The sequence below is a fragment of the Humulus lupulus genome, chromosome 1, assembly GCF_963169125.1.
Source record: "Humulus lupulus chromosome 1, drHumLupu1.1, whole genome shotgun sequence".
NCBI lineage: Eukaryota > Viridiplantae > Streptophyta > Magnoliopsida > Rosales > Cannabaceae > Humulus > Humulus lupulus.
The window spans coordinates 52,013,820-52,039,253 of NC_084793.1; the positions used below are offsets into that span (position 1 = coordinate 52,013,820).

Genomic DNA, 25,434 nt, shown 5'->3' on the forward strand with positions numbered 1-25,434 from the left:
AGAAATTTCACGGGCCTAAAGCCCATGATAATTTCAACCTAGGGCTTCAAATTGGGTATTATTTTATTGATTTTTTAATTAAATTAAATAGCCTAATTGATTCTATAAAAGGATTGCTTAGAGAAAAAGCCATCAGTTAATATTTCTGAGACGACAGATAAGTTTAATCACTAGTTTTCTGATAGTTTTAGATTCTCTCTAAATACAAGTCATTTTCTAAGCCACTTTGATTATTTTCTCTTCTTCTTCTCTGTCTCTATCTCATGTGTTGAGTATTGCCCACACTAGTCTAGGTGATTCTAAGGATACATTGGAAGACTGTGAAGAAATTAGAAGAACGGTTAAGTTTCTTGATAATACTCTGCGACAGAAAGGATTCAAGAGTTAGAGAAACTAAAGGAAGGACTCTTTCATTCTGCTGCGTATACTGTAAGTATTCTATTTTTTGTTTCTCATTGAATTCAAATTTAGAAACATTTTCTAGATTATCTCATATTAATTTGTTTAATATTAGATCTACATGAAAATAAATAAAGATCCTGTATAAGTTTCCTAACAGTTGGGCCTGATAAAACCCAAGTCCAGTAACTGGTGTAGTTGAACCTTTAGTTCCCTCAGCTCAGCTGGAGCCATCCTGTAAGGTGCCCTAGACACTGGCTCTGTCCCTGGCGCCAATTCAATTACAAACTCAATCTCCCTATGTGGAGGTAACCCTGGCAGATCTTCTGGAAACACGTCCAGAAACACACAGACTAATTGGGTCTATTCTGGTCCCACTGGCATGACCTGAGTAGTATCCACCACGCTATCTAAGAACCCTATGCATCCCCCCTGCAATAGGTCTCTAGCTTTAAGTACAAATATAATAGGTATACGGGGTCCATGCACAGTGCCAACGAATACAAAGGGGTCCTCACCCTCGGGCTCAAAGGTTACCATCTTCTTCTTGCTGTCTATCGTTGGCCCATACTTCTCTAACCAATCCATACCCAGAATTATGTCAAAATCGTTCATCACTAGCTCCACCAAGTCAACTGATAACTCCTGGCCATCCACTGTAACTTGTAGTGATCTAATCCATCTCTTGGAAACCACTAACTCCCTAGTAGGCAATATCGTACCAAACCCCATAGGATAAAAATCACATGGTGTACACAATCCATCTATTACCCTACTAGCAACAAAAGAGTGTGTAGCACCCGAATCAATAAGAACAATATCGAAGGTTCCAGCACTAGAAAGTTGACCTGTAACTACCGAGGGACTAGCCTCGGCCTCTGCCTGGGTCAAGGTGAACACCCGAGCTGGCGTCAGGCTATCCACCTTCTTTGGCTCCTTCCTGGCTCTCAGGAAGTCTTTCTTCAAATGCCACATACTACCAAAAATAAAATAGGCCTTCACCTGACATTCCCCAATATGGCGCCTCCTGCACCTAGCACACTCTGGAAATGCCCTCTAAGTCTCACTGCCACTCTGGCGGCCTGTCTGAATGCCCCGTGGCCTCCTATCTGGCCCTGAAGCTGAAATTGTGTTCGAAGCCTTCCTCTTCTGATCACTGGGGCCTCCGCCCCTACCAAAACCTGAGAATGGAGGTCCCGACCTCCTAGAATCCCTTCTAGCTACATTGTCATGCCAGATCTTGTTCTCTGCGCTCTCAGCTGTAAGCGCCTTCTCCACAGCCTGTGCATAGTTAGTCACTTCTGACACAGCAGTAATACGAACATCCCAGGCTATCATAGGCTGTAGCCCCTAAAGAAATCTCTCTCTTCTGGTCCCATCAGTGGGCACTAGATCCCCGACAAACTTTGCCAACCTGTCAAACTTCAGGGCGTAATCAATCACTGTCATGTTACCCTGAAGTAATTTGTTGAACTCTTCAGCCATCGCAGCTTAACTGCATCATTAGAGTATTTCTCATTGAATAGGGTTCTAAACTCTTCCCATTCCATGGTGGTAACTGCTCTGGTCTGGGATACCACCTCCCACCATATTCGCGCGTCCTCCCGAAACATATAAGTGGCACATACCACTCTCTCGTTACCACCTACCCTTATAAAATCCATGATGGTGGTTACCATGGTCATCCATTGCTCAGCCTTCAGTGGATCTGAGTGATTAGTGGTGAAAAATGCATATTTATTGATTTTAATGACCAAATAAATTAAGTTTAATTAATATTTTCATTGAATTAATATAATTTATTTTATAAATAAAAATGTTTGATTATAATTTAATTTATTGTTATTTTGTAGGAATTAAAGATGCATTTTGTCATAAATAAAAGAAAGAAGAAAGAAATAAATAAAGTTGAAGAAAGGAGGAAAAGTTGGCATTTTTGCAAAAAAACTGAAGCCTAGAAATTAGGCCCAACTATCCCAAAGCCCAACGCAGCCTCTCACGCCCAAAGCCAGCCTCTCCTCCTGCGTTGACCAGGTCAACTAGCATACCTGCCAGCCAATCAAGCGTCGCCACATCAGCACTTCCAGCTGCTTTTTTGTCTCCCTCCCTAGCCAGCCGTGACACGTGGCGCACCCCTATTGGCCACAAATTGGTCAATATTTCAGCTGCCCACAAGCACCCATCAGCCCATATTTTGTGGGTATTGGGCTTTGCACATTTCTATTTTGAGCTTCAAAGCTCATTCTTTTTGGTGTTTTAGAAAAAGATCAAATTGACCATTCACCAAAATAGCTAGGTTAATATTAATAATAAGATTTGATTTTTCAAAATCATATTTTATTATTAATATTTCAGATTTATTTTGTAAACCCCATTTTGTTGTTTAATTTCTTTTTAGTCATTTTCTCCCACTATAAATATGGACTCTTTCTTCACAATATGCATGCAATTTTGAGAGTAAAGAAACTATAGCAAAATTTCTACTCACTTTCTTCTTAGAATTTTGTGAGAATCATGAGCATAATGGCCTAATCTTCCTAGGAAGGTTAGGGATGATTCCATATGCTAGTGATGTTATTTTACTACTTTGATTTACTATGTTCTTAATGTAACGTATTTGAGTTATTTATGTTTTTTCATCCCCATCTCTATTTTGTTATCTTTATTTACTTGTACTAGTAGTATATAGGATTAGTCATGCTCTTTCTATGCGCTTCTAATTAGTAAAAGTAATATTGATACATAATTTTATGTCTAATCTTCTATTGCATTATTGCCCATGGGTATTTTGTCATTTTTAGATTTTTCATAAGATTAACATTGTGCTTTTAAAGTAAAGAATTATATAACTCAAATGGACTTTTGTTAGAAAAGAATATGGACTTTAATGTTATATTTTCCAAGTAAATGTTGGGATGTGAACTATTTACTTGTGTATTTTTGTAAATCAAGTAACCAAGTAACTAAACAAGCATATGGATGATTCTTGAAACCTTTCCATTTCTCAAACTCTTGATTACATCTTACCTTTATTTCACTTATCTCATTTTATCATTTCATCAAAAAGACAACACCAAAATCTCAAATCTTAAATCTCTTTTCATTTCCATTTTTTATTTATTTCTTGTTACTAACTTTTTGTGTTATTTTCTACTAATCTTTTAATTTTAGGTTACCTTCTTATAGATCGACCGCCCAATTATACTACAACCACCACTTAGTGGTTGTCACGATTTGGGCGTTAAACAAATTTTGGCGCCGTTGCCGGGGAGGTAGTTTTCAAAGGTTTAATGAAATTTTTACCAAAATGTTAGTAACTTTATTTGTATTTTTGTTGATGTGAATATTGTGTTAATATAGTTTTTATTTTTATTTACTAATTTTTAGTTAATTTGATTATTATTATTAAAACAAAACAAAAAACAAAAAAAAGTTAGTTATTTATATATATATTTTTCTTTCTTCTTTTTTTGGTAAAAAAATAAAACAAAACTATACATATATAAATATAGATATAAAAAAAACATATATATTTGTTTCTTAATTCTTTTTCTCTACTTTTCGGATACAAAAAAAAAAAACATTAATAAATATATATAAACTTATATTTTCTCTTTTTAACTTTAGTTTCATTAATCTTTCTTTTTTCTTAATTTCTTTTTGTTTGTTTTTTTAGTTAAATAAATATTTGTAGAAAAAAAAAGATTAAGCTTGTTGTTTTATTTTCACTTTAATTTTCTTTTCTTTATTTTAATTTGTGTTGTTTATTTTGTTGCTTAGTTTAGGTTTTTCCTTTTTCTTTGCCTTAGTTTTCCTTAGAATTTAGGTTTAAAAAAAAAAAACAACATAAAATTGTTCATAAAATTTCAATCATAAAACGCTTAGTATTGGGAACAATTGTGTAATATTATGAATGGTAGAAACCAATATTGTTCTGTCTAGAAAGATTGGTTGTTAAATAAGGTTTGTGATAGCGTTACCCTCCACACTTACCTGGGAACCTCAGGGAGTTTTGTCTAGGCAAGTGTGGGTCTAAAGCGGTACCTTGGCAACCTTCCCAATCGGCCTGGGAACATTTCAAGCATCTACCTTTGCACTATTACATTGTTGAACTTATTACTATAAGAAAACCAAACTTGTTTTGTCAAAATAAGCAATTTCACTCTACTTAAAGGTTGTTTGGTCGAAAAGGTTAACTTGTGATCTACCATACTTACTCAGTAACCTCGGGGAGTTCTAGTAAGGTGTTGGAGATCACCCCAAAACCTCCAAATCTACCTGGGAACAAGTTTAACAAAAAAAAAAATCAAAGAAAAAATAAATCTAATTCTGATTTCTGAGAGTGGATGAATCATCACGAAACATCTAGTACACTTCTTCCAATTCATCCACCACTCCTTCCGGAACTCCTTCCACCAATCCTGCTTCTCCACAAACTTTTGCTAATAATAATCCATTCACAATGGCTCGCAATGATGAAATCCAACCAAGAACTCTCAATGACTATCTCCATCCTACTCGCACTTCCACACCTTCATGCATTATCTACCCTCCTAATATGCCTGCATTAGACTTTAAACCTAGCATGATTCAACTCTTGCCCACATTTAATGGAATGGAAAATGAAAGCCCATACGTGCATATAAGAGAATTCGAGGAGATAGTAGCCACGTTCTATAACCGAGCCAAAAATGTCGATGCTATGCGACTGAAGTTCTTCCCTTTCTCCTTGAAGGACAAAGCCAAAAGCTGGTTATACTCTTTGAGACCTAGGTCTATTTGAACATGGAAGGAGATGACCAAATCTTACTTTCTGAAACACTTCCCCAGCCATAAAACCAACAGTCTAAAACGACAGATTTCCACATTTTCCCAAAAGGACAATGAAACATTCTATCAAGTTTGGGAAAGATTCAAAGATCTATTGAATTAGTGCCTGCACCATGGCTATGAGAACTGGCGTTTGGTCAGTTACTTCTATGAAGGCCTCAAGAGTCGTTAGCGCCAGTTTGTAGAAATGCCATACAATGGTGAATTCCTCAAAAAAGAGCCAGACGATGCTCTTGAATATCTCGAAGAAATCGCGAAAAAGTCTCACACCTGGACTGGTCCAAGTGCTACTGATAGCACTAACCGACACAAACCATCTGGGATCTATCAACTTCGAGAAGAGGATAGTGTTAAGGCCCAACTCGAAGCTTTGAAAAATCAGTTTAAGGTCTTAATGGCGAAAAATGGCCAAAAACCGCACATGATCGCTCAGGCGGAACCGCAAGAACCTTGCTTTGTTTGTGGAGGGATGGAGCATTTAGCTAAGGACTGCTTAGCTTTGAATGAAATGAGGGGGGTTTATGAGGAGCAATGCAATGCCTTAGGGGCATATAACAAGCCATTCTCCCATACGTACAACTCTGGTTGGAGAAACCACCCAAATTTCAGTTGGAGAGATTCCAACCAAGCTCAATCGCTTGGAGGCCAATGGAGAAATGAGCAACAAGTTCAACCATCAAAGGCATATTCTGCACCTCAATACAATGATCATCCACAACGAAATTCTCTTGAGAATACTCTTCATGCATTCATAGAGGAGTAATCCAAACTGAATCGCCAAATGATGGAAGAAATCAAGGAAATGAAATGTCAATTCTCAAAATTGACTGAATCCTTGGCCATTCCGGAAAAAGGCAAACATCCTTCCCAACCGAAATTCAATGTGCAAGGCCAACACATGGCCCAATCTTCAAATTCTAATGATCAAAATGTCAAGGAGGTAAATGCTATCATGACTAGAAGCGGTAAAACTTTGCAAGACCCACCCATAAAATCCAACACTCCCAGTACTCTAAAAGTCTTTTCCGAAAATCCACCAGTCAATGCCACTCCAGAAGTACCATTTCCCCAGGCTTTGAAACCTGTTGGGAAGCTTCCTGATAACCGAGCTGAAATCCTTGAGCACTTGACACAAGTGAAGATTAATCTTACTTTGCTTCACATCATAAAACAAGTGCTCGCGTATGCCAAAATCATCAAGGATCTTTGCACTACAAAAAGGAAGCACCATGTCAAGAAGACTGCTTTCTTGATTGAGCAAGTGAGTGCGGTGATTGAACAAAAGGCACCGCCGAAATACAAAGATCCCGGTTGTCCCACCATTTCTTACCGAATTGGGACCCATGAAGTTAGCCAAGCCTTACTTGATCTTGGCGCGAGTGTAAATCTCATGCCTTACTCCGTATTCTCGCAACTCGGTCTTGGAGAAATGAAGCCAACATTTGTTGTGTTACAACTTGCTGACCGTTCCGCCAAAAAGCCTATGGGTATTGTTGAGGACGTATTTGTTCAGATTGAAAAATTCTATTACCCTGTGGATTTTCTTATTCTTGATACCCAATCTGTGGTAAACATGGAGTCTAAAATTCCTATTATCCTCGGAAGACCATTCCTTGCTACATCAAATGCTTTGATCAATTGTCGGAACGGTCTAATGAAGATATCGTTTGGAAACATGACTCTTGAAGTCAATATCTTCCACATCGGGAAACAACCCCGAGAAGATGATGAATGCTATCAAACATTCATGATTAACTCTTTAATTCTCGAGAAGGTTCAATTGCGAAGCAACTTTGATAATCTTGATGAACTCCTCCTTCTGTCTGGCAACGAAAGTCTCAGTTCTATTGAGTCTACTCTTGCAATATCAGATCGCATAGACTCACGCAATAGAAGGACTCAGTTTTGGCAACCTCGCTTTGAAGAGCTACCTCGCGAGAGGGCACTGCCAAAAACTTCAGCTTAAGAGGTTCCAATTGTTCAATTGACCCAACTTCTCGAGGGTTTGAAACATTTCAAACTTCAGGGCGTAATCAATCACTGTCATGTTACCCTGAAGTAATTTGTTGAACTCTTCAGCCATCGCAGCTTAACTGCATCATTAGAGTATTTCTCATTGAATAGGGTTCTAAACTCTTCCCATTCCATGATGGTAACTGCTCTGGTCTGGGATACCACCTCCCACCATATTCGCGCGTCCTCCCGAAACATATAAGTGGCACATACCACTCTCTCGTTACCACCTACCCTTATAAAATCCATGATGGTGGTTACCATGGTCATCCATTGCTCAGCCTTCAGTGGATCTGAGTGATTAGTGGTGAAAAATGCATATTTATTGATTTTAATGACCAAATAAATTAAGTTTAATTAATATTTTCATTGAATTAATATAATTTATTTTATAAATAAAAATGTTTGATTATAATTTAATTTATTGTTATTTTGTAGGAATTAAAGATGCATTTTGTCATAAATAAAAGAAAGAAGAAAGAAATAAATAAAGTTGAAGAAAGGAGGAAAAGTTGGCATTTTTGCAAAAAAACTGAAGCCTAGAAATTAGGCCCAACTATCCCAAAGCCCAACGCAGCCTCTCACGCCCAAAGCCAGCCTCTCCTCCTGCGTTGACCAGGTCAACTAGCATACCTGCCAGCCAATCAAGCGTCGCCACATCAGCACTTCCAGCTGCTTTTTTGTCTCCCTCCCTAGCCAGCCGTGACACGTGGCGCACCCCTATTGGCCACAAATTGGTCAATATTTCAGCTGCCCACAAGCACCCATCAGCCCATATTTTGTGGGTATTGGGCTTTGCACATTTCTATTTTGAGCTTCAAAGCTCATTCTTTTTGGTGTTTTAGAAAAAGATCAAATTGACCATTCACCAAAATAGCTAGGTTAATATTAATAATAAGATTTGATTTTTCAAAATCATATTTTATTATTAATATTTCAGATTTATTTTGTAAACCCCATTTTGTTGTTTAATTTCTTTTTAGTCATTTTCTCCCACTATAAATAGGGACTCTTTCTTCACAATATGCATGTAATTTTGAGAGTAAAGAAACTATAGCAAAATTTCTACTCACTTTCTTCTCATATTTTCTTCTTAGAATTTTGTGAGAATCATGAGCATAATGGCCTAATCTTCCTAGGAAGGTTTGGGATGATTCCATATGCTAGTGATGTTATTTTGCTACTTTGATTTACTATGTTCTTAATGTAATGTATTTGAGTTATTTATGTTTTTTCATCCCCATATCTATTTTGTTATCTTTATTTACTTGTACTAATAGTATATAGGATTAGTCATGCTCTTTCTATGTGCTTCTAATTAGTAAAAGTAATATTGATACATAATTTTATGTCTAATCTTCTATTGCATTATTGCCCATGGGTATTTTGTCATTTTTAGATTTTTCATAAGATTAACATTATGCTTTTAAAGTAAAGAACTCTATAACTCAAATGGACTTTTGTTAGAAAAGAATATGGACTTTAATGTTATATTTTCCAAGTAAATGTTGGGATGTGAACTATTTACTTGTGTATTTTAGTAAATCAAGTAACCAAGTAACTAAGCAAGCATATGGATGATTCTTGAAACCTTTCCATTTCTCAAACTCTTGATTACATCTTACCTTTATTTCACTTATCTCATTTTATCATTTCATCAAAAAGACAACACCAAAATCTCAAATCTTAAATCTCTTTTCATTTCCATTTTTTATTTATTTCTTGTTACTAACTTTTTGTGTTATTTTCTACTAATCTTTTGATTTTAGGTTACCTCCTTGTGGATTGACTGCCCGATTATACTACAACCACTGCTTAGTGGTTGTCATGATTTGGGCGTTAAACACTGAGCCGCCCTCAAAGACTGGAGGGTGTTGCTTCCTGAACCTCTCATATAGGGGTTCCCACCTATCTTCCCCTGCCTGGGGCTGTATCACTGCTAGTACCTCTGGCTGTATTACTGCTAGTACCGCGGCTTATAGGTTCCCTGCTGGAACCTGTTGCTGTCTCAAGAGGCGTATTTCTTCTTCCTGCCTCTCTAATCTAGCTCGCAAGTCTGCAAGCACCTGTTGCCAGTTTTCTAGAGCTGGCAGTGGGGCCTGGCCCTAGTCATTCCCTTCACTGGCCTATAACTCCTGGCCAGCCAATCTCTTTGACCTTCGAGGGTTCATACTGTTACTCAATCCACCCTATAGAGATCAAATCAACCATTAGGTAACTAATAACTCTACCTCTTGTCGCTTGACGGTCCAAGATCAACAGATAACAAACAAGTGCAATGCTAATAAGCATGCCATCACGCAATATATTCATTCATGGTGCTAATAAGCACTTCATGATATCCATCAGCAATTAATAATGCACACAAGCATATCCAAACATTTTCACAAGTATAACATAGCTAATAAGCATGTTCTTTCATTCCCAACTAGTGTTAACAGTGCTAATAAACATTTCCTAGCCTACATACAGATAATAATGCTAATAAGTAGTTCCCTTGCATCCACAAGCAGTAACGATGCTAATAAGCTCGTTCTTTATCATTCATGCAGCAGTAAGTGCCCAGGCCCTATCAGATTATCTCATGCTTCCTAAACAGGCACGCAGATAAGGAAATCCTATCATGTTTAAGCATTTAAACATAAAAACATATAATAGTTACCAAACCCTAAGTCAAGCTTGTCTTTAGTGGCGAGTATACATGCCCGACCAATCTTCAGGAACCCTTAAACCTTGGCAGATCTGATACCAAGTTGTAACGTCCTCCTAATTCAGGACCGTGACACTGTGTACTTAAAATTGTGTTAGACTTGCTAACTAAGTCATTTGGTTTAAAATGTGTAACTAAGGTTAATATCAAGGGTTAGGGTTAAAATTTTGGTTAAATGAACCGTTGACTTTTATATAAAAAGTTTCATACAAACATGGGACCAATATATTACATCCATACTTTTTAAAAAAGTGAATATTTATCAAAAATTACATTCAGCCAGCCTAAGCGGCAAAAATAGAGCCATAAGCCTAGTTCCTTTGAGAAATCCCCGGCCGTGGTGGTCGAGCAGCCACATATGTACACGCTGCCACCAAAGCTCTCCAACTCATGGCTGGTCAAACTTTCTTTTCCCCTTACTTGCACCACAAAGCACACGTGAGCCAAGGCTCAACAAGAAAACTCAACATATGCATAAACAAAGGATATAAACTTCCAGATACCCATCTAACATGGCCAACGATATCAACCTACAAATATCGTCATTCAGTTACAAACAAGTGGTCATTGGACAAATTTGGGGTAACTGGCCTAAATAATAGACCATAGAGTCAATTCCGGGCCCTATGCCCAAGCTACGTGACCATAGAGTCACCTGGGGCCTTTTCCCTTAGCCCAAAGTAGCTAGCCGTAGAGCTAGTCCAGCGTACCTGGCGCTTTAATGATTCATTGACCATAGGGTCGGCCAACGTAATAATACATTTCTGGTTTAGGCCTAAGCCTTACGACCAGTGCGCATCGTGCTATTGCTGTCCTCGACTAATAAGTCAAGCCCCGCTCTAGGATTACAGACCTTAATACATAAACAAATATGGATAGGCATATCCCAACAGAATACGCACATATGCATGTTAATCACATAACACCATCAAATAATCATTCTCACAATGCTAATCATACCTATTTAATGGGGCCTCATGCCTTAACCACGGAATTCATACAACATTCATAAAGCACTTAAGTAGATATCAACCAACATGTGAAGCAAAAGCTTAAATATAAATGTCCTCGGGGCCCAAGCCCTAGTAGAGATAATTGATAACAGTTGGGCCAAGCCCTAATCACATATAACACGTATTGGGTGTAGTTTTCTTACCTCAGGTCTGAGTAAGCGTAAATAAGAATGACCCTCGAGCACGATCCCGGTTCTGAGCCCCTAGCGATACCATAGTCACAACCAAAATATAGGGTTCCATCAATAACGAGAAAATAAAGGCTTCTGGACTGAGTCTTAGCCTCTGGGGCCTCGAGTTCCACTAAACCAGGTAGTGGAATCGATCCCGAGCTCTAAAGAAAAAGTTCCCATTTAAAAAAACTTCCCAAGGCCAAAATGCCCAGGCGGGTCGCGGTGCGCCCCTCCTATCAACAAGCCTCCTCCCTCTGTCAAGGGACACGGGCCGAGACTTACTCCTGAGAGTTGCAGTGCGCCCCTAGACAGAGGCCATCCCAAGGCCCTGGGCTTAGGCTGAGTCGTGGCCCCTTAATAACACAGCCGCGACTTGGCCCCTCGAACCTAGAATTTCTTTCATTTTTGGCAGCCAATTTCAATCCAAACTAACCCAAATCCACCCCAATATCATAATTCAGTTACCACAATAATTCTAACATCTTCCTAGCAACAAAACCCAACAAATCCAGCCTTAAAACTCATCCAAAACACTAGGCCAATTCTCAAGCTCAAAGGTTCATGAACACTTCAAAACAGCCAAGTACAACACATAATTTTAATGACCAAAACATAATCTAGAGCTTACCTAAACTGAAGATTAATTCCACAAGCTATAACAGAGCTAACTCCCCAAGTTTAGGCTTCAATTCTTGTGTTTCTAGCCCAAATTCCTCATTAATTCTTCAAGGACAAGCTTAGGAAAGTTTGAGAGAAAAAAAGTGAAGGAGAAAGAGAGAGAGAGAGAGAGAGTTGGTCAGAGAAGTGTTTCTTGTGTTTTGTCTTTTGTTTCCTAAGGTTAAATGACTTAAGCTAATCTCGATGCTCGGGGTGCCAAAAACGTCCGTGAGGGCAAAATGGTCAAATTCCCCAATATTCGCTCCTAAACTCACTAACTTCAAATATATCACCAATTATTCATTTCCATTACATGATAACCCAATTAAATGCCTAATACCCAAAATACCCCTTGACTCGCCCTGAGTCGGATATTGGGTCTCGTTGTGACTTTCCCGCTAACTTGCTCCCTAGGATCGTCTCGTGCCGAGTAACCCAAATAAACCCACATAATAATGTGGTCTCTCACATATATCACATATATTCACATAAATATACAATTATGCTTGCAATGGGCCAAATTATTAGTATTGCCCTTCTAATAGGAAGCGAGCCCACATGAATATTTAATATCTTTAAACATGCACAACTAGCCATGTTATCACATAATCCACATAATTACAATTAAATATAATACTTAAGCATATAATTCCATATATTGCCATCGTGACCCCCTAATCAAGGCCCTAAGCCTTATTAAGAAATTTTGGGACGTTACACTTACCATCACCACCAGCAAGAACCACGCACCAGAGGAGTACGTGTGCAACCCACAGCTACGAAATAATGGAAGCTTGAGCCTTAGCATCGCACCATTGCCCTGCGGCCACGGGAAAACGAAAACCAGTCCACTCCGCCGGAGAAGAAACCCAAAAGACCACCCATGTCTAGCAAAGTCTGTCGGGCAGCAAGGGCCGTAGACCACGAGACCACTAAAGCGCCTGATTAGTGGTTGAAAATGTCATTTTATTGGTATTAAAAGTTAAAATAAATTAAGTTTTTATTAATATTTTCATGAATTTTATATGATATATTTTTATATTGAAAATATTTGATTATGATTTAATTTATTGTTATTTTGTAGGAATTAAATGTACATTATTGGCAATTTGGAAGAAGGAAAAAAGAAAGAATAAAAATTAAATGAAAAAGAGAAGAAATTGGTATTTTTGCAGAAATGAAGCCTAAGAAAATGCCTTTAGCCTAAAGAAGAAAGCCCAATAATTTGGTCGAACTCCCTCTCTCATGTTCTCTCTCTCGTGGGTCCCATCGACACGCGGCGTCACACCCGCCTCCCACGCGTCCGGCACAACAACCCCAACCTGCTTCACGCTCGCGACTGCATCGCCTACATCGACCAAGTTCGCCTGCCAGCATGCGCGCCACATGGCACTCCCCATTCGCCCTTCAGCTGCCAGCATGCGTGCCACATGGCGCTCCTCCATTCGCCCTTCAGCTGCCACACCTGCAACGCGTCAGCACATTAGTCAACATGTCAGTCAACCCATCATGTTAATTTTCAGCCCATTTTCTCTAGAATCCAACTCCATATACAATATAAATCAGAATAACAATTATTATAAGACCAAAAATAATACTATTAATAATAAATATGATTTTAATAAAAGATTGTATTATTAATATTATTATTATTATCTTTTGTAACCCAAAACCTTTATTTATTTATTTTTTAATCCTTCTTTAGGCTCTATGAATATGAATTCTTTTTATTAGTTTGATATGTAATTTTTAGGTAGCAAACCTCTACCAAATTTTAGTCTCACTTCTTATCTTTTCTCTCTAGACTGTGTAGCATAATAGGCTAACCTTCTTAGGAAGGTCTAATATTTTTGATTCACCATGTACTTCAAGTTTATATATTTGAGTGATTTATTTTATTTCATCTCTTTTTCTTTATCTTATTATCTCTATTTCTATTTACTAACAGTATATAGATTTTGTCAAGCACTTTCTATGTATTATCAAATTAGTAGTAATAATATAGATAATATCTTTATCATTTTCTCCATCTCATTCATACATATTTACTTTGGCTAAATCTATATTGAATTAGTCATGCTCTTTCTATGTATTTTATAAATAGTGAAAGTAATATTTATGTTAGGTTTTATGTCCAATCTTTTATTGCATTATTACCAACAGTGGCAGACCCAGAATTTAACTTTTATGAATCAAAGATTCAAATAAATAAGTATTACATATATGTGACTCTCTTTCCAATTTGTTACCTTTTGTTACATCACACTTTTATCTTATCTTTATTTCTAATCTTAAAACCTCAAATAAAAATAAAAATATCACTTGTTATCTTGTTCTCACATTATATATCTCTAACTTTATTCATTGTTAACTTTGCTTCTTTGTCTCCTCGTGGAATCGACCGCCCGATATATACTACGACTACAGTTAAGTGGAAGTCATGTTTGGGCGTTAAACAGTGCCACCACCCAAGGAAAGGCCTGCAGCACCCCAAGGAAGAAGATACCCTAGCTGTAGTTTTAGGAGAGAAGCAGGAGATAAATTATTGAGGAGAGAGAAATTTTTTATATCCAAAGTATGTTTATTTAAAATCTGTATTTTCATTTGTTTATTTTGTTTAAAAAAATTATGATTTATAATTAAAATTTTGTTAAACAATTGGAGTTTAAAAATAATGATTTGGTGGAAAGCTTAATAATGACCGTGTAAATTTTAAATAACGTGGCCCAATAAAAAGTTGACATTTGGCAGTCTAACTGTCACATAATAGTGAGGTACCTATGATTGTCAAGAAATGTTGACGAAATATATTTATGCCGTAAAAAAAAAGACTTAGGTATTAAACTGTTAATTTTGAAAAATTTGAGTATTTTTCGCCGCTAATTACTCAGTTCATTTTATTATACTTTAATGCCTAAGTACAATTTTTGTTGGCAAAAATTAATAAAATAATTTATTTACCTCAAAAAATTACTAAAATCTAATTAAAAATGATTGAAATTCTAATTATAATAAAAACAATTAAAAATTAATCTTAAAAAACTAAGATTTTTTAGATGATTTTTTATATTCTTAGATTATAAATGATTAGTTTTTCAATATTCATCTTAAAGTTTTTTTTTTCAAAATTCATTTTAAAAAAATATTAAAATCTTAATTTTTTTAAGATGAATTTTTAGTTATTCTTGTTTTAATTAATATATTAATAATTTTGTAAATTAGATTTTAGTAATTTTACAGCATAAGTGTAACAAAACACACTAAATATGTATTTATGCCACAATTATCTTTTTTTTTTATGTCTATTTTTATTTCATATGTGTATTACTAAAAAATTATAAAGAGGATACTCAATAAATAATTGTTTTTTACCTCATTTATGTAATAAATAGTAAATTTAGTTTTAGAATAGAGGAATGGGGAAAATTAGAACCACATTTGTAAATTATAGGACAAATGGACATAAAGACAAATGGTATGGGGTAAATGACAACTTTACAAAAGTGAGAGTGCAAGACGGTTATTATTATTATTATTGTTGACGCGGTTCTTCGCCAACAGGTAATTAAGAAATAAGAGGAAGGGATTAGTGCTTATGTTGAACCGAAATAGATGAATGATCTTTTTAGAAATGGGCTGGTGACACAATTACGTTTTTAGGTGGTTCAAAGGTTAAAATCCTTGTACTCCACCAATCAATATTATTGCTATATGCTTGGTATTCTTTTACAGGGTATTTCTTACACTATCGAATCCAACCCTTTGCAACTCCTAGGGTCTCCATATTTATAGGAGAGGGCACCTGGGAGTTGGTAAGAAGGTCATCCCGTGACCTTCTTACCTATCATGTCAACTCTGTGATATTCATGATTAATTCCTAAAGCTTGACACATGAAGTGTGGTCTAATCAATAGGTAAGGGGGATATTGGTTCGCATGGCCCAACCCAGTCGTGGGTGTCTGAATGCACACGTTCATGCTGCGTGTCCGAGAAGTCAGGGATATATCAGACACGTGATGTCTGATATATGCACGTTTACCTTGCGTGGTTGACTTTATAAAAGGTCATAGCCTCCAACTCTAGCTCGCACCACGAGCTGGATGCTTCCCTCGACCTGTGGCCTTTAAAGTCCAAACTCAATCTAATCTTGGCGAACCCTTAGGTTACCTCGAGCTGAGGAGGTAGGATCTTTCTATGGCAGCTCCGGTCTTGGGGATGTCCACGTGGTAGACATGATTAGGCCGTATCTCAGCTTGCTAACAGCCCGTGGGAAAACCAGGGCGTACATTTGCCCCCCAAGCCCCTGCTCGTGGTACACGACGTGGCATAGGGCCACAGTAGGGGCTTTTAGGCTTCCCCATGAACTCTTCATATTCCACATTTTACGCAGGCGCCGAATACGTGGAACATCGTGGTTGGTGACGGTACGTCTTCTGAGAACCGCATTTAATGGCCTAGCCTATACTCAGCCGTCATTTTGTCTTTCGAGTGGAGAGCCTTGGATCCCACATCAGGGCAATCCAACGGCCCTCCTTACGTGGCCCTTCACATATATAAAAGGGGTGGCCACCTTACGCATGGGCCACCCGTTCATTTGAAATTTTTTTCAGAAATTTTCCTCTTCTTCTCTCTTCATTTTCAAAAGAAAAAACCCTCTTCTTTCTAGCTGCCATTCCCAGCACTCAAGAAGTTCAGATGTAAGGGCCCCTTCGAAGCTTTGGAATCAACTACTCCGACGAAGCCCCAACCTAGGCGATCCCTTCATCCTCTTCTCAACCAGAACATTCTGTAAGTCTCTTGACTGTGCATGTTTTGAAATTATTTTTCATTGTAGCTTAGGTAAATATTTACTGTAGCCACATGCAAGGTTTTGTTGGTTTTTTGTGGGCATGAAGGGTAAAAGCCTTTTAGGTTAGCGTATCGTCTGCAGTAGAAAACCATTTAGGAGCATTGTTTATAGGGTGCGTTTTCTGGGGAAATTTTCTGGGTAGGATTTTAGGTATGTTGGTTTAAGGTACCCAATATTTTGATTGCAAAACCGGGTAGCTTAGGGGACACGCTTCATAGGCGGTTTTGCCTTTCTCACCTACTGAAACTTTCCTTCCAAGGAAAATTCTATCTCGACCCTCCTGACACACGAATTCCGAGTAATCGGGGATCTGTTGGGAGCACAGGCGCGTGTTCATTGAACCGCGTGGTCTCACTCTCCACGGGCTGGGCTTACCTCAGCTCGTGTCAAGGAAACACATTTAGATTTTTCTCCATTTTTAGGTCGCCTTCTTCTAAAATTTCTTCTTTTTGTTCGCTAGGCGATCAGATGGGACCCAAGAAGAACGCTCCCAAGAAGTCTGTAGGCAGCTCGTCCTCCCAACAAAACAAGGGAAATGAGGTGATGGCTGAATCCCCGATTCCCGACTTCGGGCCAGCAGTGGAACGGGAGCTCGAGGTGGCCCCCGACGCATTCTTTGAGGCGGAGAGGATCGTCTCGAAGATTACTGACCAAGCAAGGGTAAACAAAATATTCCTCTCCCATAACATCGAGCTGGGGAGAGGAACCGTGATTGCCCGGCCTCCCTTAGAAGGCGAGCGGAGCCGTGAGCCGCTTGATGAGGTGTTCTCGGCCTGGAGCGACGAACATTTCAAGGCGGGGGCCTTCCTCCCGTTGGACCAGTACTTCGCCGATTTCCTCAACTACGTGAGGTTGGCCCCATTCCAGCTCCCCCCCAACTTTTACCGTTTGTTGGCGGGGTTAAGATACTTGTTCTTGAAACAGGAGTGGGAGGTCCCCACTCCTGCAGACATTCTGTATTTCTTCTGCCTCAAGGCCAGCCCGGAGCAGCGGGGGCGAGGTGACGGGTTCTATTACTTAACCCGGTTCCCCAACACGGCTGCGGTCATCGAGCTGCCTAGCCACCCCAAAGACTTCAAAGATCAATTCTTTATGTCGATAGGGTTCCGAAACTGCGAGCTGCACTACTTCAACCGTCCTCGTAAGTGCCTTTCAACCTTAGCTCGTAAGTTAAGTATCGGTTAGCTCCCCCTATATCCACTTCTGACTTAGAATAATTCTGCAGCTATCTTCGCGAGGACAGAAAAGTTTGTGATCCTCAGGAGCCAGTACGAGACACTGGCGGGCTTTCCCCACAGTGAAAAGGACTATCGTCAGCTCGTGACAGACGAGACGATGCTGGCCTGTAAGCTGATCTCCCCAGGCTAGACTCTGAACATGAGGAGGCCCCGGGTGCTTCCCCCAGCTCGCGATACGAGGCCTATCATCGTGGAGGAGGTCGCGGGGGATGAGGATGAGGAGGACGAGGATGACGAGGTACCCCTCGTGAGGATGAGGAAGTGGGCGTTGGAGGTCGCCCAAAGAACGGACGAGGAGAGGATCCGGTCTGGAGCAGCTGCAGGTCCCTCTGGCCAAGGTAACCCTTACATGTTTAAGAACTTAGATAGGGCCACTGCAGACCCCCGACTAGCTAGGTTCAATCCCAGACAGATCATCCAACGCCATCGAAGTGACCCAGACTTAGATGAAACCTTGCTCCACTTCGTCGACCAACTCGTGTTGGATTACGAAAGTAGCCGCCCTAGGGGTACCGTAGTTGTAGACAACACCCTAGCCTTTAGGTCGGTCCTATTCGAGGAGTATGGGACTAACCTTCGGTCATGGCCATCACTCCGGGAGGGTGCCGTAGCTCCAGGTCTTAGGCAATACGTAGAAGAGTCTAGTCCTGAGACAGCCTCGGATCCAGAACCTACGCCATCTCGAGAAGTAATTGCCTTAGATTCCCCGCGGAAGCTCCGGGGCCGATGGTCGTAACCATAGATTCTTCCTCTAGCTCGGGGGGTAGGATTCCCTTTAGTATATATATATATATCTATACTTGGATCTTGCTTTTTTTTTTCTTTGTTTTTGTTTTTGCATGATTGCTAACTTGTGTACTAACCATATCTTTGTTTTGCCAGAGGAGATGTCTCAGCCCGGGGGAAAAAATCTGCGGGCTGTGTTCACCGGGGGGAACTCCTCAGCTGGGGCCTCTGGGCCCAAAATGAAGAAGCTCCGGATGGCGAAGAAAGCCGCCGGGACCCCAACCAAGTCTCCTGCAAAGGAGAAAGAGCAGCCCCCAGCCGCCCAGGCCGAGGAAATTGCACCTCCTGCTGCAGGGGGGAGCATGCCCCCACCCCCTCCGCGAGCTCCGGCCTTCGTCCGGGACACAGGGGCGGAGCCCGGGGCTTCGGCGATTGTGCCTCCCGAGGTGCGCATCCCCGGTTGACCCCCAGGACCTGGAGAAGATTCCAGATGTCTTTCGGGGGACGATGTATGAGACGGCGAACTACGCCGTCAGCCACTTCTACCGCTTCAACGAGAGGGAGCTGCGGGCCATCGAAACAAGGAGCCTGGTGGGCGTACTGGAATCTTCATTGGGCATGGCCCTAACGGTAAGCTGACCTTACCCTTTTATGGTTTTTGATTATCATGCCTTGCCCTGTTTTTCCTTTCTCCCTTTTTTTTTTCTAAAGTCAGTCGCCTCTCTGTTTTTGCAGAGCGCCTTGGCCCTTCACAGGAGCATAGCCAGGACCAAGGCCCAACTTCAGGATATGAGGGGCGAGCATCAGGTGGTTGTGGCCACCCACCAGACTTCCTTGCAGACGGCTAAGGATGCCCTAGCGGCCGCGCAGGCTGAGCTGGAAGAATCCCGTCCCAAGCTTCAAGAGGTCGAGGCAACCAAAGCCGCCTTCACCACTACGCGGGCAGAGCTAGACACTGTGAAGGCTGGGGCCGAGGAGGCCAAGGCCGCCCTGAAAGCCGAGAAGGCAGCCTCCAGCACCGCCATGGAGGACATGCTCTACCACTGCTGGGTCTACAACTCGGACGGTGATTTCTCCTTCTTGGGAGCGGACGTCTGGGAGCCCTTGCTGGAGGGGTTTAAAGCTTGCCTCGAGAAAGAAGCACCTTCTGAGACCGGGGAAGTCTCTGGCGCAGCTAAGCAGGAGGGCGAGACGGCGACCTCCACGGGGCCGACTGGTGGAGCCTAGGGCCTTTCCATTTTGCATCCACTCTTTTATTATCATCATTTTTTTTTGTTGTAACTTTGCATGAGGTTTTTCACCTCGAGACATCTAACTATCAATTTTATTTTTAATTGATTTATTTTCTTTTGTCTTTACGCACTTTAGTTACTATTTTGAAAAACTTAGTTCGCGTTAATTTTTATCAATATCTCGTGCCCCTTTTTAAGAAAAACAACGATCAATCGATTTAAATTAACTTCCAAGTTTTATGACCTGGTTATGTCCAGGAACTTAATTTGAAAACTTAGTTCGTGTTAACTTTTATCAATATCTCGTGCTCTTTAAGAAAAACAACGATCAATCGATTTAAATTAACTTCCAAGTTTTATGACTTGGTTATGTCCAGGAACTTAATTTGAAAACTTAGTTCGTGTTAACTTTTATCAATATCTCGTGCTTTTTAAGAAAAACAACGATCAATCGATTTAAATTAACTTCCAAGTTTTATGACCTAGTTATGTCCAGGAACTTAATTTGAAAACTTAGTTCGTGCTAACTTTTATCAATATCTCATGCTTTTTAAGAAAAACAACGATCAATCGATTTAAATTAACTTCCAAGTTTCACGACCTGGTTATGTCTAGGAACTTAATTTGAAAACTTAGTTTGTGTTAACTTTTATCAATATCTCGTGCTTTTTAAGAAAAACAACGATTAATCGATTTAAATTAACTTCCAAGTTTTAGAACCTGGTTGCATCCAGGGTAGAGCTTAGTTCGCGTTAATCCTTTATCAATATCTCGCATTTTTTAAGAAAAACAACGATCAATCGATTTGAATTAACTTCTAAGTCTTTAAGGCGACCTGGTTATATCCAGGTACCATATGCCCCCCAAGTAACTGGGAAAGGGTCTTTCGTGGTTACTTTAGATTACACTTGTAAATATGTACAATCATAAACGAAAAGTTAATTCTCATTGCGTAATACATAGAAAATGGCCTTTTAGGCCTTACAAGGGAATCATTGATAATATCTCTTCAAATGGATGGCGTTCCAAGTTCGTGGGACTGCCCCTCCATTAAGCCGAGCTAATTTGAAATTTCCTTCTTTGACGACCTCGATGATTTGATATGGACCTTCCCAGTTTGGTCCCAATACTCCATCTTTGGGATCCTTACCGGCTAAGAAAACCCTCCTGAGGACCAGGTCGCCCATGCTAAAGGCGCGCTTTTTGACTTTTGAGTTGAAATAACGAGTGATTTTTTGTTGGTAATGTGCGAGCTAGAGTTGCGAATCTTCTTCTCTTTCATCAACCAAGTCAAGGGAAGTGCAAAGTAGCTCGTGGTTGTGGTCCTGGTCATATGCTTGGACCCTATGCGAAAGTACCTTAATCTCCACAGGGAGGACTGCCTCACTCCCAAAGGTCAGGGAGAAAGGAGTATGACCCGTAGGAGTCCGAGGCGAGGTCCGGTATGCCCACAGAACCTGGGGGAGCTGTTCTGGCCAGACCGCCTTCGCTTCGTCTAGTCTCTTCTTGAGGCTCACCTTTAACGTCTTGTTGATGGCCTCGACCTGGCCATTCGCCTGAGGATAGGCTACGGAGGAGAAACTTTTCACAATTCCATACCTTTCGCAAAATTCGGTGAAGAGGTCGCTGTTGAACCGAGTCCCATTGTCGGAAACGATTTTCTTGGGCAACCCGAATCGGCAGATAATGCTCTTAACCACGAAGTCGAGGACTTTTTTGGAAGTTATCGTTGCCAAAGGTTCTGCCTCAGCCCACTTCGTAAAGTAGTCGATGGCCACCACGGCGTAACGGACCCCGCCTTTTCCAGTAGGGAGGGCGCCAACCAAGTCGATCCCCCAAACTGCAAATGGCCATGGGGACGAGATCATCTTTAGCTCGGCCGGGGGAGCTCGGGCAACGGTGGCGAATCGCTAGCACTTGTCGCACTTCTTGACATACGAGATCGAATCCTTGGACAGAGTGGGCCAGTAATATCCTTGCCTCAGGACCTTTAGGGCCAAGCTTTGTCCCCCAGTGTGATCTCCGCAAAAACCCTCATGCACTTCCTGCAGGATGGCTTTTGCTTCGCTTGGAAGAACACATCGTAGGAGAGGTAGGGAGTGCCCACGTCGATACATCACCCCGTCTACTATCGTATACCTTGGGGCCTGGTACAGTACTCGCCGCGCATCATTACGCCCTTCAGGTAGCTTCCCCTCGGTGAGATACTCAAGGATGGGGGTCATCCAGGTCGGCCTAGCGTCGATCATCTCGACCTCTGCTCGGGCTTCTTCTATACTTGGTTTTTCCAAGAACTCTACCGAAACTAACCCCAGAGCCTCCATCTCCCCGGAGGTGGCGAGCTTGGCAAGAGCGTCTGCGTTAGCGTTCTGTTCCCGAGGTATCTGCTCGATTGAGCCTCGCCCAAACGCGGACAGTTCAACTTTTACCTTTGCTAGGTAGGCAGCCATCTTGGGTCCTCGTGCCTGATATTCACCCAACACCTGGTTTACCACGAGCTGGGAGTCACTGAAGCACTGGACGGAGCTCGCCTTCAGCTCCTGGGCTATTCTTAGCCCGGCCAGCAAAGCTTCGTATTCGGCCTCGTTGTTGGAGGCCTTGAATCTGAATCTCAGCGCCGAGTGGAATCTATGTCCCTCAGGGGATATTAAAATGATTCCAGCCCCGGAGCCGTTCTCATTGGATGAACCATCCACGAAGATCCTCCATGAAGCCTGGGCCGAGGTGACCTGGGGTGAGTCTTCTGCAGGATCCTCCCGGAATCCCGTGCACTCTGCTACAAAATCGGCCAGGGCCTGAATTTTTATAGCAGTTCGCGGGGTGTACAATATCTCGAATTGACTGAGTTCGATAGTCCACTTTAGCAGACGTCCCGATGCTTCAGGTTTTTGCAAAACCTGCCTTAAAGGCTGATCGGTTATGACGTGTACTGAGTGGGACTAGAAGTACGGTCTGAGCTTTCGAGAGGCCGTGATAAGGCATAACGCCAATTTCTCCATCAATGGGTACCGGGATTCATCTTCGAGAAGTCTCTTGCTAATGTAATAGACAGATCTCTGAACCCGGTCTTTTTCTCGGACCAATACAACACTTGCTCCATCCTCTGTGACAGCTAGGTAGAGTAAAAGAGGCTCTCCTGCTTTTGGTTTGGATAATACGGGTGGCTCGGCCAGATGTGCCTTCAGGTCGAGGAAAGCGTTTTCGCACTCTTCTGTCCATTCGAACTTCTTATTTCCTCGGAGCAGGTTGTAGAATGGCAAGCACTTATCGATGGATTTTGAAATAAACCGATTGAGGGCTGCCACCCTTCCTGTCAGGCCTTGGACATCTTTGCGCGACCTGGGTGAGGGAAGCTCGAGCAATGACCTGATCTTGTCGGGGTTTGCCTCGATTACTCGGGTATTGACGATGAAACCCAGGAATTTTCCCGATGTGACTCCAAAAGTGCACTTCTGTGGATTAAGCCTCATGCCATACTCCCGTAGTATCTTGAAGCATTTTTCCAGGCCGGAAACATGGTTGTCGGCAGTCTTTGACTTGACTAGCATGTCATCAACGTACACTTCCATGTTCTTCCCGATCTGGTTTATGAACATTGTATTTACTAACCTTTGGTACGTAGCACCGGCGTTCTTCAGCCCGAATGGCATGACCTTGTAACAATAAATGTTAGTCGGGGTCATGAAGCTGGTGTGCTCCTGGTCCGCCGGATTCATGGCAATCTGATTGTAGCTTGAGTACGCGTCCATAAAGGACATGAGCTCATGCCCCGCCGTGGCATCCACCAATTGGTCAATCCTTGGCAATGGAAAACAATCCTTGGGGCAGGCTTTATTCAGGTCGGAGAAGTCGATGCAGGTCCTCCACTTCCCGTTGGGCATCGGGACCAGCACGGGGTTGGCGACCCAAATCGGAAACTTTGCTTCACGGATAAAGCCGTATTTCTTTGAGCCGGGCTAATTCTTCCTCTAAGGCTTCAGCCCGGGTTGTTCCGAGGCGCCTCTACTTCTGGGACTTTGCAGGAACGCTTTTATCCAGATGAAGGGTGTGCATGATGACACTTGGACTGATTCCCACCATGTCCTCGTGTGACCACGCAAACACATCCAGGTTATCCCGCAGAAATCTGATCAGCTCCGTTTTCCTCTTGTTACAGAGGTTTTACCCGAGTTTGACCATCCGTGAAGGGTTCTGCGGATCGATGTTTATTTCCTCGAGCTCCTCAATAGCCTGGAGCTCGGACCTGTCCTCGCCTATTCGGAGGTCAATATCCTCACTGAAGACGATATTTTCCCCCTCGGCGCTCTGAGGTTTTTTAATCTCAAGATCAACTAAAGGTTCTTGAGATTCCTCTCCACCACCTTGGATGGCCATTGCTAGCTGACCAAGTTTTGATTTTCCCTTCATGGAAATGCTGTAGCATTCCCTGGCAGCAAGCTGATCGCCACGGATAATGCATATTCCCATGGAAGTAGGGAATTTCATCGCGAGGTGGCGAATGGAAGTGACGGCCTCAAAAGCTATGAGCGTGGATCGTCCCAAAATTGCGTTGTACGCAACGGAGCAGTCGATGACCACGAACTCGAGGAGTTTGGAGACTGTCCGAGGTCCTTCTCCTAGGGTGATCACCAGCTCGATAGTCCCTATAGCCACTGATCCTTCTCCCGAAAAACCATACAACATCATGGAGGTCGCCTTCAGCTCGGCGACAGCCAAACCCATCTTCTCCAATGTGGACCGGAATAGAAGGTTTACCGAGCTCCCATTGTCGATCAGCACCCTCCTAACTCTCCGATTGGCGAGCTGAATTGCTACGACCAGAGGGTCGTTGTGAGGGAGCTGGACATGGCCCGCATCTTCTTCCGTAAAAATGATCGGTGGTCTCTCCAATCGTTGCTGCTTTGGCAGACGCTGTTCCAGGACAAATTCTACTCCATTATGCGCCTTGAGTTCATTTATGTACCTCTTCTAGGCACCTCTACTCGCGCCAGCTAAATGCGGACCTCCAGATATTTTGGATATCTCTCCTCCTATCACGGGAGGAGGGACGTCCTGATCTACCCGAGACCCGGGCTGACTGACCGGGACTTCCGGAGCAGGTCGACTTGCTGGAACCCTGTTCCGCGTGTATTGGGCCAAGGGGCTGGCTCGGATGAGAGTCTCTATCTCATCTTTCAAATGCCTACAATCATCGGTATTGTGGCCAACGTCGTTGTGAAAACGGAAAAACTTGGAGGTGTCTCTCTTCCCCTTCTGGTGTTTTAATGGCTCCGACCTCTTCCAGGGGAGGCGAGTAGAGTTAGCTAGGAAGATGTTCTCCCTAGAGTGGGTGAGCTCTATATAAGTCGCGTAGACGGGCTTAAACTTGTCTACGAACTTATTCTTCTTTGGGCCGTGCTGGCTGCCCTCGCCGTTCCCCTTTCTTTTGCCTCCACCGAGCTGGTTGTTCTGTGTGACGTTTTGGGTCGCTGTCGCGACCTCCATCCCCACTCCAGCGGGCTGCTCAGGGACCTGGCTGGTCCCTGCAGCTGAGGCTTCGACCTCCTCCAAGTTGATCCATTCCTGGGCCCTATTTAGGAATTCGTTCACTGAGC

The 25,434-nt window shown here is 41.9% G+C and overlaps 1 non-coding gene across 1 annotated transcript; it reads right to left on the reverse strand.

Annotated features, from left to right (window-relative positions):
* Window positions 1–5,242: 5,242 nt before the first annotated feature.
* On the reverse strand, window positions 5,243–5,349 carry LOC133813134 (small nucleolar RNA R71). The gene has a single exon (XR_009884175.1). It is a non-coding gene; the product is annotated as a small nucleolar RNA R71 (small nucleolar RNA).
* Between the last annotated feature and the right edge of the window lie 20,085 nt (window positions 5,350–25,434).